Source organism: Sciurus carolinensis, chromosome 6 (genome assembly GCF_902686445.1).
Source record: "Sciurus carolinensis chromosome 6, mSciCar1.2, whole genome shotgun sequence".
NCBI lineage: Eukaryota > Metazoa > Chordata > Mammalia > Rodentia > Sciuridae > Sciurus > Sciurus carolinensis.
In genome coordinates this window covers 115,491,708-115,510,516 of record NC_062218.1, presented here as the reverse complement: position 1 = coordinate 115,510,516, position 18,809 = coordinate 115,491,708, and the positions used below count along the sequence as shown (strand labels likewise).

At 36.4% G+C, this 18,809-nt stretch overlaps 1 pseudogene; it reads right to left on the bottom strand.

Moving 5' to 3' along the window:
- Positions 1–8,654: 8,654 nt before the first annotated feature.
- LOC124987386 (splicing factor 45-like) lies at positions 8,655–9,902 on the bottom strand (annotated as a pseudogene).
- Between the last annotated feature and the right edge of the window lie 8,907 nt (positions 9,903–18,809).

The following is an 18,809-nucleotide window of genomic DNA, read 5'->3' as shown; positions in this document are numbered from 1 at the left end:
AGAACTAGATCAGGGCCCTTGAGGAAATTTTAAACCATTCAGAGTTCATGCTAATGTTAATGAAAACCATTGAGAGGTTTAGGGTTTGTAAAAGATGACCTGACTTTTATAAAGGCTTTCTATATGTAATATGAATAGGGTCAAGAATGAATGTAGAAAGTTAAGTTAGAGAGACTTTTAATGGTGTGAGTGGGAATCCGGGTGATTTGGACCATGATGGGGGCAGTGGAGATAGAAGAAGAATGAATTCAAGACAGATTATATAAACAGAAATGATAGAAGTGAAAGATGTCACAGGCAATTTGTCTCTCAAAAATGAAGAATTAAGGTTGGTGAAGAAGTGCTGGGGATTATGGTACTATTTTATTCAAAGGAATCAAAATGTTTTGACATGTTAAAATTAAGACACTTACTTGATATCCAACTAGAAAGTAAAGTTTGCAGTTGCCCATATGTAAATCTGGAGAAGAAAGGTTTGGAAGCAAGATGAAATCTAGGCATTGCTAACATATTGATGATGTTTAAGATATTGGACAGAATGAGACTTCCTGGAAGAATGTAGCCAGGGAAGTTTGGGTATGAAGGAGACATGGGAGTGTTCATTGGGTTTAGAAACTACAGCAGTTCTTGTGGGTGGAGTTAAAGGAGTTTTAGATGAGTGAACAGGAGGCAAGCAGGTTCAACGTTAGCTTAGAAAAGCTTTTTAGAACTAGAAAAGTGGATGAGTTAGTTGTCAGAGAGTCAGTTGGAATCAAGGGAGAATTTGTGAAAGAGGAAGACAGGAGAGTATGTTTGTGGGTTGGAGGATGGGACAACACTGTGTTGGATGTGAGGGATTAACAGTGAAGGAGGAAAGGAGAGGAACTTGACCTCATTTAAGTCAAATACCCTACATTTTTAAAGTCGAATACCCTACATGTTTTCTACTTTCTTCATACATGTAAAAAAAATTACCTGCGTTCTGCTTATGTTAGGATAATACTTTGGTTCTAGATCCAAACTATTCTTGTCAAAATCAATGGAATAGCTTTATGAATTCCTATCCCAGAATTATCCAGAGATTTCTTTCTCTTTTACAAATAGGAAATTTGGATTAAGTGCTCCTAGTTATACTTGCCTCTTCTTTTCTTGGGTGATTTAAGTCATTTGCTCGGCGACGTATTTTATTCTTCGACTGGTGTGTTCTTCTGGTTTTCTGTTTCCTTCTCGAAAGGACCACCATCACTATCTCCAGGAAGTTCTTTCTGCTTCTCAGGAAATTACTTACCCAGACTCTCACCTCTGACCCTCCTGTTTAAATTGTTACTAATATAATCACTTTCTTTACATACCTTGATTCCTCTGGCTCATATCAAATTGCACTATTCTGATGGTTATTGAGAGAACTTAATTTCATTGCTAACTTTTTCTTAGTTATTTGATTTAATTGATTCAGCTAATAGATATTTGTTGAGATCTTTCCATGTGTCAGACACTGTGTAAGGCAATGGATTATTACATTTATGTTTATCATACAGACCTTGACTTCTTTTTTTTTTTTTGGTATTGGGGATTGAACACAGGGGCACTCAATCACTGAGTCACATCCTCAGCCCTATTTTGTATTTTATTTAGAGACAGGGTCTCACTGAGTTGCTTAGTGCCTCACCACTGCTGAGGCTGGCTTTCAACTTGGAATCCTCCTTCCTCAGCTTCCCAAGCTGCTGGGATTGCTGGTGTGTGCCACTGTGCCCAGCCAGATCTTAATTTTTTAACACAATTAATTACTTTTATCTTCATTTCTCTCTCCCTGTCACTTTTTTACTCTATTATTTGAATCCTAGAGTGTGATGTTTCATATATTTTGTTTTTTTTATTGTTTCAGGTAGAAGGACAAATCTGGTTCCTTTTATTCCCTTTTGCCAAAAGCAGATGTTTCAGTTCATGTTTTAAAAATAAATTCTTCCATTTGTAGGTTATTTTGTACAATTCAGTGGTTTATTTAGCATTTATTCCAATTTATACTATTTTATAATTGATGCTTTCTTACCAATCTACTGATAACTCCATTGAGAAGACATTATGTGGAATGATTTTTCTTTCCAGTTTTCATCAGGAAAACAAAGAATTCCCCAGGATTCAATGAAGACATAGACAAGATAAGTAAACATTTCACAGAAGGAGAATTTTGCTCACCCCCATCCCTATCTCTCAAGTCTTCTCCTTTCTTGCATTTCTCCTGGTGATTTGTTGCCTTGAAAAACAAGAATGTAAAGCACCAATTGAGCTATGTCCATAGCTCTGTTACAGAACATGGAGGAAAAGTATGTGGAATATATTCTTATATTATTTATCAGCCATGTGAATTGTAATGTCTCGGTTCAGTAAAGGAAGTAAGTGGATTAAACTTTGTTGTCCTTTAAAAAGGCCCTCAGAAGGAAAACCCTTTGCTCTTAACTTGAAAGTGGCTTGTTTTGGTGGGTAATTCAATTCCTCTGGCTTATGTTATTATTACAGGATTGGGTTAGTGTGTTACAGTGTAAGCCTAAGGGGTTATGTATGTGATTGTACCATTATGTCATGACTTTAGAGTTGTTTGAAGTTCACTGCTTATTTTATTAGAAAAATATCTGGACTTTTGGGAAAGGGCCAACATTTCTCAAGTTTCATGTATTGTGAGTAATGGATGCTTTTTCTCCCTTGTAAATATACGCTGCATAGATTTTATTGGTATTCACCAAATTTTCAATCTAGAGAGCCCTAGATTCTGCACAGATGTCTGGTTCTGTTGCTTTTCAGTTGTCATGAGGGTATACCTAGTGACTGCATCAGCCATGAACCATGAGCTTTTAATTCCTGGACCCACAAGGAAACTTAGTACTACAGCCTGAAAGTCTTAGAGCTACTGCATCTGGCACTCTGAGTCCTGTGGGCTTTTCCTTCTTGTCTCAAGGGAATTTAGCCCTGAAATAGTTTCCATGCCATGCAAGACAGGCAAACACATCATTTTGAATCAAAACAACCTGCTTTCTTTTCAAGGATTTTTTTGTTTTTTAAAGATCACTAACATCTGTCAGCAACATGAAATCGGCAGAATTTATAAGAAGCGTTTCCTTAAGGATTGTAGTACACCTCTACTTCTCATTAATCTGACACAATTTAACTTAGGCATCTTTTCTGCATTTATTTATCTTTAAGTTTCAATATATTGTTTATAGGCTATTTTTGGAGCCACTGTGGGGAAATTGCCCATGTGTGATGCATTTCTCAGGAAGACCATGTGTTTTCAGTGCTGAATCAAACAAAGCCGTGCAACCCATGCTAATGGAGAAGAGAATCTGTTCTCTCTCTCTCTCCTCACTCCTTGCATCCAGAGCCAGGGAGACAGCTGTTTTTTGCCACACACTGGAGGAGAAGAGGGGATGAATGCTAAACCGCAGTATCTGGCTGCCTGTCAGAACAATAGTAAACGGCACACCTGTCGAGTCTTGGCAAGCAGGATGGTAAAATGACTAACATTGTTTTCCTAGCTTTCTCTTTTTGACAAGCACACCACTGGCTACGTTTCTCCTTCAGTTCACAAAGGCTTAGGTTTCTCCCTAGAGGCACTGAGGGAATTAAGCAGTTTTACTACTGCTTCTAATAAACAGCTTCCTTTAGAGAAGGTGGATTTTCTTGCAGGACGTGGTTTATTGCCCCCACACCACCCCCTTTCCCACACTGGCCCCTTCAGCCTCCCAGGCTACTGACTCAGAGTTCTCTCTCTCTCTCTCTTTCTAATCACTGCTTTGCATCTGTAAGCGTTTTCCTTCTGCAGCCACTCTGGCTTCCTAGAGGCAATCCAAAAGCCCCTTTAGCTAATGGCTCATTTAGCGATCAATTTGTCAAATAATGTTCACAGATGTTTTTCTGATGGAGCAGCACGCAGCGCAGGTAATGACTGAGTGAGTGATCACTTGTGATAGGTGACTGCATCAACGCACTGCCTCACCAGGCAGCCAGAGGTTGGGGTTGCTGGTCAACCCCAGAGAGGACAAACTCCTTTTTATTTTTCAAACTTTAAAAGAGACCTGTGATTCCATTTCAATTGAGTCATGGACTGGCAGCTTAAGTAGTTCCTTATATCTACACTGGAAGAGCTGTACTGGTAGGATATGGAGTGGGAATTGAAAACACTGTCTCCCTTGACCCTGGGTTTCCTCATTGTGGAGCTTTGATCATGGTGCTGGGGCTGGGTACATAAAAAGCATAAAAAAATTATACATGTAATAACACCAGAGTGACTTGAAACAGTTTTGATATCTGTTGACATTTTCCAGCCTCAAACACAATTCAAAATCAGTCAAAAGAAACACATATTTTACAAGAACCGTGGAAAACTTTGTGGCCATTAATCTGGAATGATCTGTCAAAGATCTAGAAGAATGGAATCCAACTGAACTGTAACTGCCTAAACCAGGACAAGACTGCTGAGCCGAGTGGTCTAAGATTCCCACAGCTGTACTGGCTATGCCTTCTTTCATGGTCCCGAATTGTTTCCATTAGCCTGTAAAGGGTTATAAAACCTACAATCAATTTAGTTTCTGGGGCATTGTGTTTTGAATACCGTTTAATAGGGTGTGACAAAAACACATAATTTTTCCACATGTTCTTACGTTGCAGGCAGATCTTACGTGGTGCTCAGCAGTGCACCAAATAATGTGAACAGTACCGGAAGCTTTGGGATTGGAAATAAAGGAACAACAACAGACAGCTAGGATGTTGAGGGTATGAGGAGAATTTTAAATTTACTAGTTGAACACAAAGCAGTGACCAAAATCTTTATCCTCTGCTTTCAATTCAGTTTGTTCTTAGCCAGAGATAAACAAATTCAATTATTTCATACATGAAAAGTAAAATCATGTTTCAAAATGGGGATGAGTTTGAATACAGATGGACAGAGGACATTTAATAAGAACATTAATAAAAAGAGATGGGTTAAGTCTATCTGCAGCTGTGGGTGTTACAGGGTAAGGATTTCTGTTCCCTTTTGATGAGCAGAAATTGAACTGCTCTTGCAACTTGATGCCCCAAACCATTTTTTTTTTTCTCAAATGAGCAGGCTCATTTATTTTAATGAGAGTTTTTGACTAAGGAAAGAGACCAGCTTAGCTCCGCAACTGCTCTTAATCCATTTATGCACTGTCTGAATTTCTCTCTTTTATGGTTATGTTGTCTTCTAACACTGCATCGGATTACTAAAGAATAGATTCTGCTAGTGCTTGTTAAAATTGCTAAATTTGCATACTTGGGAAATTTTATTATTTGGCACACTTGTGATTTGGGTATTTTAGATGACTTACAGCAAATAGGAACACAGGCTGCTCAGCTGTAATAAACAACATACTGAAACAGGTGAGCTGAGAGGCACCAGAATGTTCCTGAATGGCACCAGCCCTCAGTACTCTTCAAATTAGCATAATGAACCCTCTTTTCACGTTTTGTCTGAATGGAAAGATGTTAAGCCCATGGGTGAGGAACAGGTGGGGCAGTGACTCCTTAACTTGACCTGTGTGTGCCGAATAGTAGAAAGTTGCAAGTTTTCATAAACTAGATGTGCAAGTTTTCATTTGGAAATTTGACTAGAAAGTGAGAACAGCTTTTCTAGGCAAACTGATTTACCACTTGTTGGACTCGTTTATTGAAATTGAATAAGCCCTTTATAGATATTGTTTAATTTATTTCATAAAACTGGTCTATGAGTTAGGTATTATTCCTATTTTATAAATGAAGAATTTGAAGATTAGAGAGATTAAAAATCTTGCCAATACAAGCTGTGATATGAAATAAAATCTTATTCCAAAATCCATGCTGTTGTAGTTTTTACTTAAAAATATGTTGTAAAAATGTCAAGTGATCCAAGAATCTCAAAGAAAACTTAATATCCTGTAATTACACTAAATATTTTGAAAAGCATGTTTTCAGATACATATTCCTATATTACAGGTCTGTGATTTCACATAAACAAGATTATTATAAACTGTCATATAACTCAATATATTTTCAATAAATATCTATACATCCCTTTTAAAAACTGTATAACATTGCAATGCATGAACCAATCAAATCTGTTGAATCCATTCCATATAGATGGACTTATAAGTTGTTAACAGGTTTTACTAATATGAATGATGTCTTAACATCTTTTTGCACACTCCTTCCCTCTTTTTAGTTATGCTATAATCTCTTTTTTAAAAATTGATGCTATTGAGTTAAAGACTACAAGCATTTAAATGTTGAGGTAGGGCAAAAGTCTGTAAGTAATGAAAGATCACAGGTTCTGGAATCAGTTGGCCTGAGTTTGAATTTCAGTTCCTCTACTTCATCTGTGTTAATTTATCTCCATTTTATCATGATAAAAACAGAGATTATAAAAACTAAAATATCCTTGGTTTATTGTGATGATGAAATGAAATGATGAATGCAGACCACTTTTTAGCACCCATTGTCTGATGAGCATAATGATTATCCACATTGATTTTTATTATTGGATTTATTTTACAGAACTATATGCTAGAAAAGTTTTACCAATTTACATTTCCATACAAAGTGCTAATCTCTGCTCCTCTCTTCTGCTAAAATAAGGATAAATTGCTTTATTTTCATTTATTTCATCAATGAGCTTGAATGCCTTTAAAAAATTGTGTTGCTTTATTATTATTATTATTGTGATTTGGTACCAGGGATAGAACCCAGGGTGATTAACCACTGTGCCACATCCCCAGCCTTTTTAATTTTTTAATTTTGAGACAGGGTGTTGGTCATTTTAAAAAAATAGCATATTCTTGGACAGTTTAAAAGAACATTCTTATTGTTTACTTTGTTCACTTTTTAAATTTGAAGGTGTTCTTATTGATTTAGAAACAGCATTGTAAATGCTTTTCTCCAATTTCTCTTGTGAATCTGTTTTTTTCCCTTTCATTCATTTATTTATGCATGCCATTCAGGGCTTTGACATTTTTATGTGAGTGACTTGATTGATTGTTTTGTAGATCTTCTGCTTTCCATTTCATCTTTAGAAAGGGCTGTTTCACAATTAATGATAAGTTGTCTATATTTTATTTCAATATTTTCAATGGCTTTATTTTTATTTAAAACCATTTTCAACTTGTAATCAATTCTTATAAAAAAAATTCATGAAACTAAAAAAATAGCTAAGTAAAATTTTCATCACTAACATGGTATGGAGGAAAGCAGTCTTTCACCGTGCAATGCAGTGTGAGCAAGAGGCTTTTTGTAAGTGATCTTTATTATTTGTTGTCTTCTGATTATGACAATTTCATCACAAATGAATGTGGAATCTTGTCAGATGCCTATTCTGCATCTGTTCAGAAAATAATATAGTTTTTTCTCTTTTAGTCTCTTAATGTAATGAATTACACTTATTTATTTTTTAAATGTTTAAGCCAACCTTGCATTCCTAACATTCATTTTCATCCGTAAGCGCAAATTGTATTATCCTTGGATGCAGAATTCAAGTTGATAATAAGGACTTTTGTATCTAAATTCATGAGATATTTTGGTCTTTAGTCCTTTTTTTCAGAATGTATTTGACTGCTTTTGGTTTCAAGTTAATGGTGGTATTATACTCAGTAAATATATTCTTGCCTTTATTTTCTGAAAGATTATGTGTAAGATCGGCATTATTTCTTCCTTAGATGTTTCACTGAAATTACTAAAGAAATCATCTTGGTGAGTTTTCATTATGGGAAGGTTTTCCTTTAATAGATAGTTACTTATATTTTCAATTTCTTCTGTCTAATTTATAAGATTGCATTCACTTATAATAGTCTCTTATGTTCCTGATATAATTTGGATCTAAAATAGTCTCTATTTTTATTTTGTGTGTTTTCCTCTTTTGTATACATCAGTCTTATGAGAGGGTTACCAACTTTATTCATCATTTCAAGAAGCCAAAATTTGGGAGTGGGGGTATAGCTTAGTGGTAGAGTGCTTGCTTAGCATGCACAAGGTCCTGGTTTTGATCCCTGGCACTGCAAAAACAAAACAAAACAATATAGTAATTTCCCCCATTATCTGTTTTTCTCATTCATTGTTTAAATTTTTCTTCTTTTTAAACTATAAATTTCCTCCCAAGTACTATTTCATATGCATCCCATAAATGAACCCCAAATATTTTCATTATTATTCAGTTCAAAATATATTCTAATTTCCCTTGTGATTTCTTCAGTGACCCTTGGATTGTTTAGAAATGTGTAGTTTAATATTTTGGACTTTTCTAGAAATCATATTATTAGTTTCTAATCTATTTCCATTATTGTTGGAGATCAGATGCAAGACTTCAAATTTGATGCTTATTGGACTTTTTATGCCCTGCATGTGCTTTAACTTAGTGTTCCACATGTATTTGTTAAGAATGCAAGTACATAGTGTTGGGCATAGTGTTGCATGAATGTCAAATAAATTAGTTGATAGTATTGTTTAAATATTTTAAATCTCCTGTACCTTTACTGATATTTTTTTCTTTTTTTTTAAAGGATTTTTATACTATATTAAAAAAAATCACAAAATAAAAATCAATCAACATATGTCTTAGAAGTCCTTCCAAGAGTCTCAGTATACAACAGTCACAGAGGCCATTGCCTTTTTCTGTCTTTGCTTAGTCTGTAGATCATTTAAGGATCATCAGAGATGACTTTAGTTCTTAAAATCAAACTTGTTCCGCCAAATCCAAGACCTTGAATTGATCCAAATTGTAGAAACATGCTTTTACCACCCTTCCACCAAAATACCTCCCATTTAGATCAACAACAGCTTTAATTGCTGATTCCACTCTCTCAAATTCTAAAAATATTCGTACTGCTTCATCATCAGGGGCACCAGGAATTTCAAATATCACACATTTTCCAACTTTGCCATAGTTTTCACATTCTTCCTTGGTTTCAACTTCCAAGTCTTCATCTACCTCTCCTGCACCAACCATATTCCTCAGCAGAACCACTTCAGTAGGACACTTAAGTATTTCAGTTAATGGATTCGAATCCGACTTCTTGGATGCATTCTGAGACTCACCCTTCTCCGTGGCGTCACCCACAATGATCTTGCCGCCCTGCTTGCTAGTCTTCTCCACCAACAATGCGGTGCTCAGCCTCTGCTCCTGCTTCCCCAGACCCTGGACTTCCCGGAAGCCACACTTCTGCATGATCTTATGTGCTACTGTGCCACCCATGTTAGCAAGGAAAGAGTTACTAGGCCCGGTTGGAGATCTTGGTCTATCCTGTTCCTCATATACTGGAGGAGGACTAGCAGCTTTGGAAGACTGTGATCGAGGTCTTGAGTCCACTTCATAAGGAAAATCTCGGGGTAGCTCTTTGTCTTTCTCTACATGAGAAGTGGGTGGGGCGATGGCAGCTCCTCACATACTTCTTTTCCTCCTTTCTCGCTCATAATCTTCATCCTCATCAGAATCTGGATCTGGTCGCCTTGAAAACCCGCTAGCTTCATGTCTGTACACCTCTTTTCCCTTTCTTCTATTTCCTTGAGTCTTTCCAGCTCCTGCGGCCTCTGTCGTTCCTCTCTTTGGCTTTCACTACTTTCTCATAATCATTAGGAAACATAGGATCATATTCATGAGCTAAAGGAATCAGAACTTCCCCTGCAGAAAACCCACTGGGAACAGGGTCCTTCAGGCCAGCTGCTACATGTGGTGGTGTGTCCACAATCTGCCAGTCATCTGAGGAGCCACCTCACTTTAGATCAATGACTGGGGCAAGGACTGTACTTTGTTTTGTCCTTTGGCTCTTTGCTTGAGTGAGAGCTGCTTTCTTCACCTGAAGCTGAGACTGCAGAAGTTTGAAGTTTTTGGATCAGCCTTCTGTTTTTGAGTCACTGGTCTCCCCTCCCAGGTCATCATACAGGGACATCTTTTTAGTCTAATGCCGGCCTGCCTGGCGGACTCTGCCCATGGCCGCGGCGGCTGCAGAGCAGAGCCCGGCGGCACCCCACGGACACCCTCCGACCGCAGGAGCCCACAGCGAATCCCAACTCCGCAGAGTCCGCCGGGCAGTCCGCGGCAGGTATTTTTTCTTATAAATTCTGTAAAGTAGTTTCAAATCTCCAACAAGAATTGTAGATTTTTCTGTGTTTCACTTTAATTTTGTCATTATTGACATCATGAAATCTGTATCTGTTATTAGGAAAATATACATTTATTATGTTTTCTTGATACATGGATGCTAATATATTCATGAGATAGTATCACGATGAAATATTTCCCCTTTATCTCTAGCAATATTTCAGTCCTAAGTTCTACTTTGTCAATATTAATATAGCCATGCTAGCTTTCTTCTGCTTACTGTTTGCATGGGACATCCTTTACAACATTTTAAAACTGTCTTTGTGGCTTTGTCTTTATAAGTCAGAAAATACAGAGTATGCATACACATGTAAGCAACAACCATCTATAATCCAGAATTAACCTCTGTTATGATTGTAGGAATACTTCCTATTGACTTTTATTCTTTAAACGTGTGCTACTATTCTACGCATTTTGTGTGGCTTCTAGGAAAAGGGTGGTGAGTTGGTTGAAAAGAGACCCCAAGGTTTCCTCTTTTCTGGAACTCTGAGAGCTGAAGATGGATGTGGGAGCATGCTGATCTAGTCCACAGTAATGGAGCAAAGGAAAACATAGAAGCAATGCTCTGCCCAAATATTGGAAAAATAGATAGGCCGTGGTACATTTTGTATTAAAAGCAGTGAACTTAAAGACAAGATTTTTTTTTTTTTGGAACAACAGTTCTTTACTAGAGGACTTTAAAAAATCAAGCAAATTAATTATAGAGGAAGAACCCATGTGTCATGTCACAGAGAGGGAGTGGTATGATTGAATGGTACTTAAAATCTGATAGAAAAAGAGGTGATAAATGTCCTGAATTGATTCTGATGGAAAAGTCAAATATTTTTTGGCTTCATTGTAATGGTTTTAGAATTTTGTTCACGTACTTGATGCCCTTCCAACTGGTGACAGAAGCTGCTTTTGTTTAGAAATTCACAATCAAGTGAATTTAGAGATTAAGCCAGATTTGGGACTTTTGAGCTCACTTGCTTATTTTTAGCTCTGTAATTTCTTTTTTAAAAAGTGTATTTCCACATATAAGGGTCAACTCCCTACACACATGATGCCTTTTGCTGGCTTACCTATTTCAGTTGCATTTGTATTTTCTGCTAAAATTTATTTTTTTAAGATATTAAGAGACAGTGAGAGAAAGCACTTTTTTGAAGAAAAACAAGCAAATAAGTGATTCTTACCAATTAGTAACTATACTAGCCAAAACTTAGAGGAACTAGGACCGTTTCTCAGGATAGGTGTAAAGGCAGAAATAAGTGGAGTAAGTTGGACTAAAATTCAGGCAGCACAGTTTGGAGTAAGAGAGCTTCAAAGGTAGAAAATTGGAGTTGGTGGTTCTGCTCTGATATGAACTAACTGAATATCTTTTACAATCCCTTAATATATTTGAGTCCTGCATATGCCTCAGTAATTGGGGATAATAGCCCTATTTCATAGGCTTTGAATTTCAATTTATATAAATTATATGCACTAAATCTGTTTGCTGTTAATAGTATTTATTGAGTATTTGCTGTGTACAGGCCAACACTTGTGTTAGCAGTTGGTACTTGAACAATGAAGGAGACAAGAATCCCTGTGTTCAAACTATAGTTCTTTGGGGGCTAAATGTTCATTTTTTACTAATATTTCTTTACAGAAAAGAACAGTTTTCTGTTTTATCAAACATGAAAATCATGCATCTTTTTTTGGAAGAAAGGGCGCTAGAAAGAAGTATAAAGAAGAAAGGGGGAAAATATCTAAAACTCTCCTAATCTGAAACAACTGTTTCTACATGAGGAGATGGTAGAAAACATTTTGTGAATACTGATGGTAGAAAAGCTGATATAGAGAGTAAGCCCAGTAATCATGTGAAAATGGAATTTTACATATGTTTACATATAAAATTACTGAATTTAATTTTAGATGATTATAATTTTAAGATAAAAACTTAAATGATAGCAAAGGAAACAATGAATTTCATTTTTTTCTGTTGCAAATTACATAGAATTCTAAAAGAACTTTCTAGGGTTAAGATGCAAGATTATGTAAGTTTAGAAACTAGAGTTAATTCTTTAAGCCTTACATTTCAAAGCTAATTGTTAATAATTTTTGTTTTAGAAGTCAAGGAAACTGATAGTTAATGTTTGTTGTCAACTTGACTGAATTGAGACACACCTAGAAAATTGGTAATGCAACCTTCTGTGAGGGTGTTGTCAGAGATTGTTGATATATAAGTCTTTGAACTAAGGCGGAAAGATCCACCCTGAGTGTGGGTGTCACTGTCTAATTGGCTGGGGGCCCAGAAGGAACAGAAAGCAGAAGGTGGAAGCTCTCATGCATGCGCAAGTTCAGTTCCTCTTGAGAGGATTTTTTCTTGCTGCTCCCATCTGCTGTGGACATCTGACTTCAGATTCTTCACCCTTTGAACTCAGACACCCACCAGTGACTCTCCAGTGGGTTTCCAGGCCTTCAGCCTTGGACTAGGACAGCATCATTTGTCCTCTTCTGAGGTTTCATCTTCTTGGATTGAGCAGCTACTGTCTCCCCAGCTCTCCAGCCTGCAGATGGCTATTGTGGGACTCTCCAGCCTCTCTTCATATGGGTCAACCAAATAAATACCCTCTTTCAATTACATATGCAGTCTGTTGGTTCTATTCCTCTAGAGAACCCTGATTAAAGCACAAATCAAATACTTCTACTTTATTACAGGTGGCCTGTCCATACTTTCAAATTTTGTTTTACTTTCATTATTATGCTGTTAAAGTCACTTTCTCTTTTATAATCACAAATTTCACGATTATTTAGTCTCAGTTCTATATTAAATGATCATTGAATTCTGTATTGATGCTCACATATATTGCTTATGCTATTGATTCTCACTATTAACCCTTATATAATTTTAGTCTCTTTTGTTTTGATTTATCTCTGGCCTTAGTGGATAAAACATACATACACAAAATTCATTTAGAGGCATCAGATAGCTGCTTAGATACCAGAGAGCAAAATCAGGCAGCCAGGACTTGAAGGGCCAATATCTTGGAGAGAATAAGGTGCAGAAAAGGGAGACTAGCCCTCAAAAAATTTCCTGTTGAGGCATTTGCTAAATTCTTAATCTGCAAAGGCTGAGAGGCTAAAATGAATGAAATTTTTGATAAAAGAACAAAATTGGGAATCATGACTTGACCAGGAAAAGGGGCCCTAATAAAAATTCCAGATCATTGATAACCCCCAAAATTCACATCCTTCAAATGATGGAAAAGCAGACACCAAAACCTTATAAAAACTGTAATGCAGCTTAGGTTGGCTCAGTCTCTTACTGAATTAAAATAAAACATGCTGTTTTACCTGCTCACCAGGGATGAGGGCAAACAAACTGCCTGAGGAAGATATTTTCCAGAGCTTCCATTATTTTTCTTTTGTATTTTGTGTATACTTCATATGTAATGTTAAACCCATAATAAAAAGTATCATATGCATCAAAAAACAGCACTGGAAAACAAATGGTAAATGTAGATACATAGATAGATGTCCTGGATATTAGAATTATCAGGCACATACCATATCATAACTATGTTTAATACATTCAAAACTATATGACAAGAAAGAGAATTTCATCAGAGAACAGGACTCTATTAACAAAAGAAATAAAATGGAAATTCTAACACTAAAAATATCTTAAAGAAAGGAACAATCTATAATCTCTCTTAGAGTTTGAGATCTGAATCAATTCTCTCCTGTTTTTAATGGAAATCTCTTTTGTTACTTTTAACCTATTTTCTGTTTCTTTTTTCAGAGTGGTTATCTCTGTCATTCTCTATGAAAAATAAAATAAATATTCTTCAATATATTTCAAGATAGTCACAGTTGAGCACAAAGTATATCAGACTTGTGAAACCTTATTCTGTTATAGAAAGAAAATTAAAAATTCCACATAATTTGATTTAACATATGGTAGAGAGATATTTTCTTTAAAAATCATCTTTAACATTTCCAAAGTAAATGCTAGCATTTGGAAATCTTTTCTTTTTAAAAAAGGGCCATCTTTCATTTTTGCAATTCTACATTTTATTATTTTTTCATGCCTACTTTTGAATATAAACATCACTAAGGTGACAGCACCATATTTAGGAGACTTGCAAAGAAGAAAGGAATTAAAAATTTTAAGTTTGTTGAGTATCATATAAACACTACCTTCTGGTGTCTAATATTTTTCAGTGTAAAGTCTAAGAGAAAAGTAGTATATGACTATAGATAATGTTGATATCATTGGTCATCACTGGAATGTATCTTGTGTTACCTATTTGTAATTAATTCATTCAGAAAACATTTACAGCATATGTACCATGATAATGTACTTGCTTTTGAGCAATTTGAAATCCAATGGTGGAGGCACATTTAAAAAAATTTTTTTTTAATTTTTATTTTTATAGACCACATTTTGTTTCATTGTACACAAATGGGGTACAGTATTTCATTTCTATGGTTGTGCATGATGTGGATTCATACCATTCATGTGGTACATCATACATGTACACAGGGTAATGATGTCTGTCTTAGTCCATCATTTTTTAACCCCCCCCAATTAGAATGACTATTATCAAGAACACAAACAGTAATACATGTTGGCGTGGATGTGGGGGAAAAGGCGCACTTTTACCTTGCTGGTGGAGTTGCAAATTGGTGCAACCACTCTGGAAAGCAGTGTGGAGATTCCTCAGAAAACTTGGACTGGACCCACCTTTTGACCCAGTTATCTCACTCCTTGGTTTATACACAAAGGACTTTAAATTAGCATACTACAGTAACGCAGCCACATCAATGTTTACAGCAGCTCAATTCACAATAGCTAGATTGTGGAACCAACCTAGATGCCCTTCAGCATATGAATGGATAAAAAAACTGTGGTATGTATACACCATGGAATAATATTCAGTCATAAAGAAGAATATTATGACATTTGCAGATAAATGGATGGGATTGGAGAACATCATGCTAAGTGAAATAAGCCCATCCCAAAACACCAAAGGCCGAATGTTTTCCCTGATAAGTGGAGAATGATATGTAATGGGGGAGGGTGGGGAGTTAGAGAAGAGAGGAGGCACATTTTTAATTTTGAAAAAGGTCAGCAAAGGTGGCAAGTGTGAGTAGGACTGGAAATGCCTCATCATATGGAAGTTAAGTGTGGATTTAGGGAAGGGTTCTTAGAGACCCCTTTGCAGTGGAGAGAGTGTTGAAGGGTAAGTGCTGGGGCCTTGAAGATGAAATCATCTACCTTTCTGTCTTCTCCATTCGTTGTTCTCTTCTTTGTACATATCTTCCCCCTTTTCTGTTTATTGGCCAATAAAGAAGAGAACAACGATGCTTTGGGAAAGGTCATTTTAGTCTTTGTAAAGAAAACTAGGAAATTGCAATTTAAGGATCCTTCATGATCCTTCACAGTCCTTCATGAAAACCCTGCCTCCTCCACTGGACTTGCACTCTTGATTTATGAGGATAGGCAGTAAGTCCCCATCCATGAGCTGACTATGCTCTATCTTCTCCAGCACCTTCTTCCCTTGTCCACCCCCAAGTCTTGTCATGGTCCTTGTTATTCTGAGCCTGCCTCCCTGTGATGCTCAACTCAGGAATGGAGAAGACAGAAAGGTAGATGATTTCATCTTCAAGGCCCCAGCACTTACTAAGGTGCACATAGTGGTTAGGAAGATGCAAAGAAGAACAGTCAAAAGAAAAAACAAAAATAAAATGATGCAAACACAAGAATGGACATTCTCAAGCATACCAGAAGGGCTTCAGAAAGCAGATTGCTTGGCTGTTACTGGTTACAAGGAATGATAGAGATTCATATGATATGTCTAGAGAGGGCTTAGAATTTCCATTTACAAGTTTTCATCCAGGTGGTGCTGAAACTGTTGGTCCAGGGATCGTACCTCTCCTCTAGAGGGAGTAAATGTACCTTATCCATAAAAAAAAGAAACAGATTTTAAAAAAACAAACAAACAGAAAACTCTGATAATATCCAGATTTACCTGGTAATATACTTTGGTAATATCCAAAGATTTGATGATTCATAAAAATTCTCTGTCATATGGTTGTATTTGGTAAAACAAGGTGTTAAAGAAGGCAAGACTCGAACAGTTTTGGTACATGAGATGTAATTTGGTTCAAAATTTTTGAAGCTTTCAAATTAAAAACTTCTTAAAGGAAGGATAATATAGATTACTTTATGAAGGAAAAAAAAAAAAAAACCAAACAGACTTTAAAACAACATTGAGTATGTTTCCTTCTTTGATGCATGTGTTTTTAATAAACATTTATTTAGAAACAGAAACTCTAATAATGTGATTGGTAGCTACAATGATCAGTTTTGGATGTCTACACTTTCTCTATTAAAAACATAATTATGCACTTATTTATTGTGTGGTACTGCGTTGTCAGCTCTGGCCAACCACTGGAAGGTCCTGCCTGGTATGTAGACTTAGCAAGTCAGTGGTGGAGTCCCCACATTGATGGTCTTTTGAAAACTTCCTAGGTGATTCTAATGTGTATCTAAGGTTGCGAATCAGTGACATGGTCATTGGGTTAAAGGTAACCTATCTTTCAGAACCCAAGATTGTACTAATTGTTTTTCCTAAGAAACCACAGTGACAAATGTCTCTATGAGGGTTTTTCATTTTACGTGTCTTAATGAATCAGAATTTCCCCAACTTTGGTAAACAACGTTATGAAATAATGCTGTGCTCCATTTATTGCTAGTTGGTACAGAAATCATATTTTTCTTTCTAATGAGTTTCATTATATATGCAGATTATGGACAAATTTAAAAAATGACCCATCATGGCGATCGGAAAATTAGACAGAACATGTTCCAGCAACATGACAAAAATGATGGAAATTCTCAGAAAGTTGCTGGCAGCAAATTCACCGCCAGAGAGTCACAGATCATGTGAACACTATGTTGGCTGTCCTCCTGTTGGTGAAACTGAAAGGAGTTTTTTAATGGAGGGTATGGCTCACTCAACCTAGATCAAAGTGGAAATAACTCTTGACATTTGGGGTTCTTTTTAAGAAAGAGTTTGATTAGTCACTCAGAACTTGACTGACCACCTAGAAGCATATAAATTACTTGGTGAAACAGATCTCCATTTAGAATCACAGGGATTAGAAGAGAAATCTCACCAATTACTGGTTAGTACTAGCTGCTAAATTCCAGATTTCTTTTCCTCAGTTTCCCAGGTTTAGCAAATATAAGTACAGGAAGCCCAATTAAACATAAATTTACAACAAATGCTTTTCAGAATAATCAAGTCCCAAATATTGAATAAGACATGCTCTCCCTAAGATAATTATTCATTTTACCTGATACATGTAATTGGGCATCCTGTATTTTATTTGGCAAATTTAAATCTTACTCCAACCTTCAAGGGAATTTTGGCAGAGTACGGTAACAATAAATGACTCTCTTGAAACTACTGTCTTAGAAACATTAGATTTGACCCTTTCCCAGACTTTTATTTCCCTAATAAGTTACAACAGCAAAATATACTACTCTGTTTTATTACTGTAAATTTTAGGAAAATAAAGTGTAGGAGAGATAGGACATATACAATGAATGGAGCTCAGCAAGAATATCTTCCTGGTTTTCCATTAAGTTTGTCTTCTACATTGATCAAGACCTTCCCAACTTCTCCTAGTCTCTAAGTTTATAGCCCTTTATGATTTCATTTTCTCTCCTTTCCTTCTCAGCCTGGATTCCTGATTCATCTTTTAAACCTCATTCTCTTTAACATTCTCAAATTGTTTCCTTCTTATGATCTGTCAGTCATAAGAGAGGAGGGAGGAAGGGCCTACACTATTATAATGATCTGGGAGTCTTTTTCTGGGTAGACATGGCCCTGCTGCCCCTGGTCTAGTACCAGTGGGCATGGAAACACCAGGCTGTTCCTCTCAAGACATATATGTGCTTTGCCTTTTTGTAAATTACTTCTAGAAAGAGGGTACAGCAACCCCATTGATAATATGTAGTTCTTTCTCATTTCTTAGCTCTGATAACTGAAGGGTTAGTTCTGCCTTCTTTTCTCTCCATTTTCTCCCTCCTACTTGCATTCAGAGCTCCACAACCACAGTCACCTTAGGACTGAGAGCATGCCATGAGTGTGGGCTTGCTAGATGCCAGTGGTGGTGGTCACCTCTGAGCATGCACTGAGAGGAAGCAGGTTTAAGGCACCTACAATGCCCGTGAACCAGTTCAAACTCAAGGCCACAAGATAAAAATGAGAACAAACCTATGAGTTTAGCTTTGGGCACAGATCTGAAATGAAAAAATACATTTCAAATTACTTGTAATGAGTCACAACTTCTTTTTTACCCTTTAAGCAGTAGATGTTATTTGTAAATATTGAAAAGGTAAAGACTTCTAAAAATAAGATAACCTTTCAAGGCCTGTATTTTATGGAACACTGTGTTTTATTTACTAGTGGGTAGTGTACATATCTGCTCCTGTCTTTGTCACAAGTGAAAACTCATTTTCTCTTAGTTGAGTTAAAAACAGTTTGAAGCTCAAAAGAATGTCATTCTGCTGTACTTGTCAGACAAGCGAGTTGATTATGCAAAAACACTAGGTTTGAATGCAGAGTTTTCTCCTGGGAGGAGCAAGAGGAATGATTGAAGTTGCTGTCATGTTGTACATCCTGGAGTTGGTCATTTGGAGGCAGATAAACTTATCCTG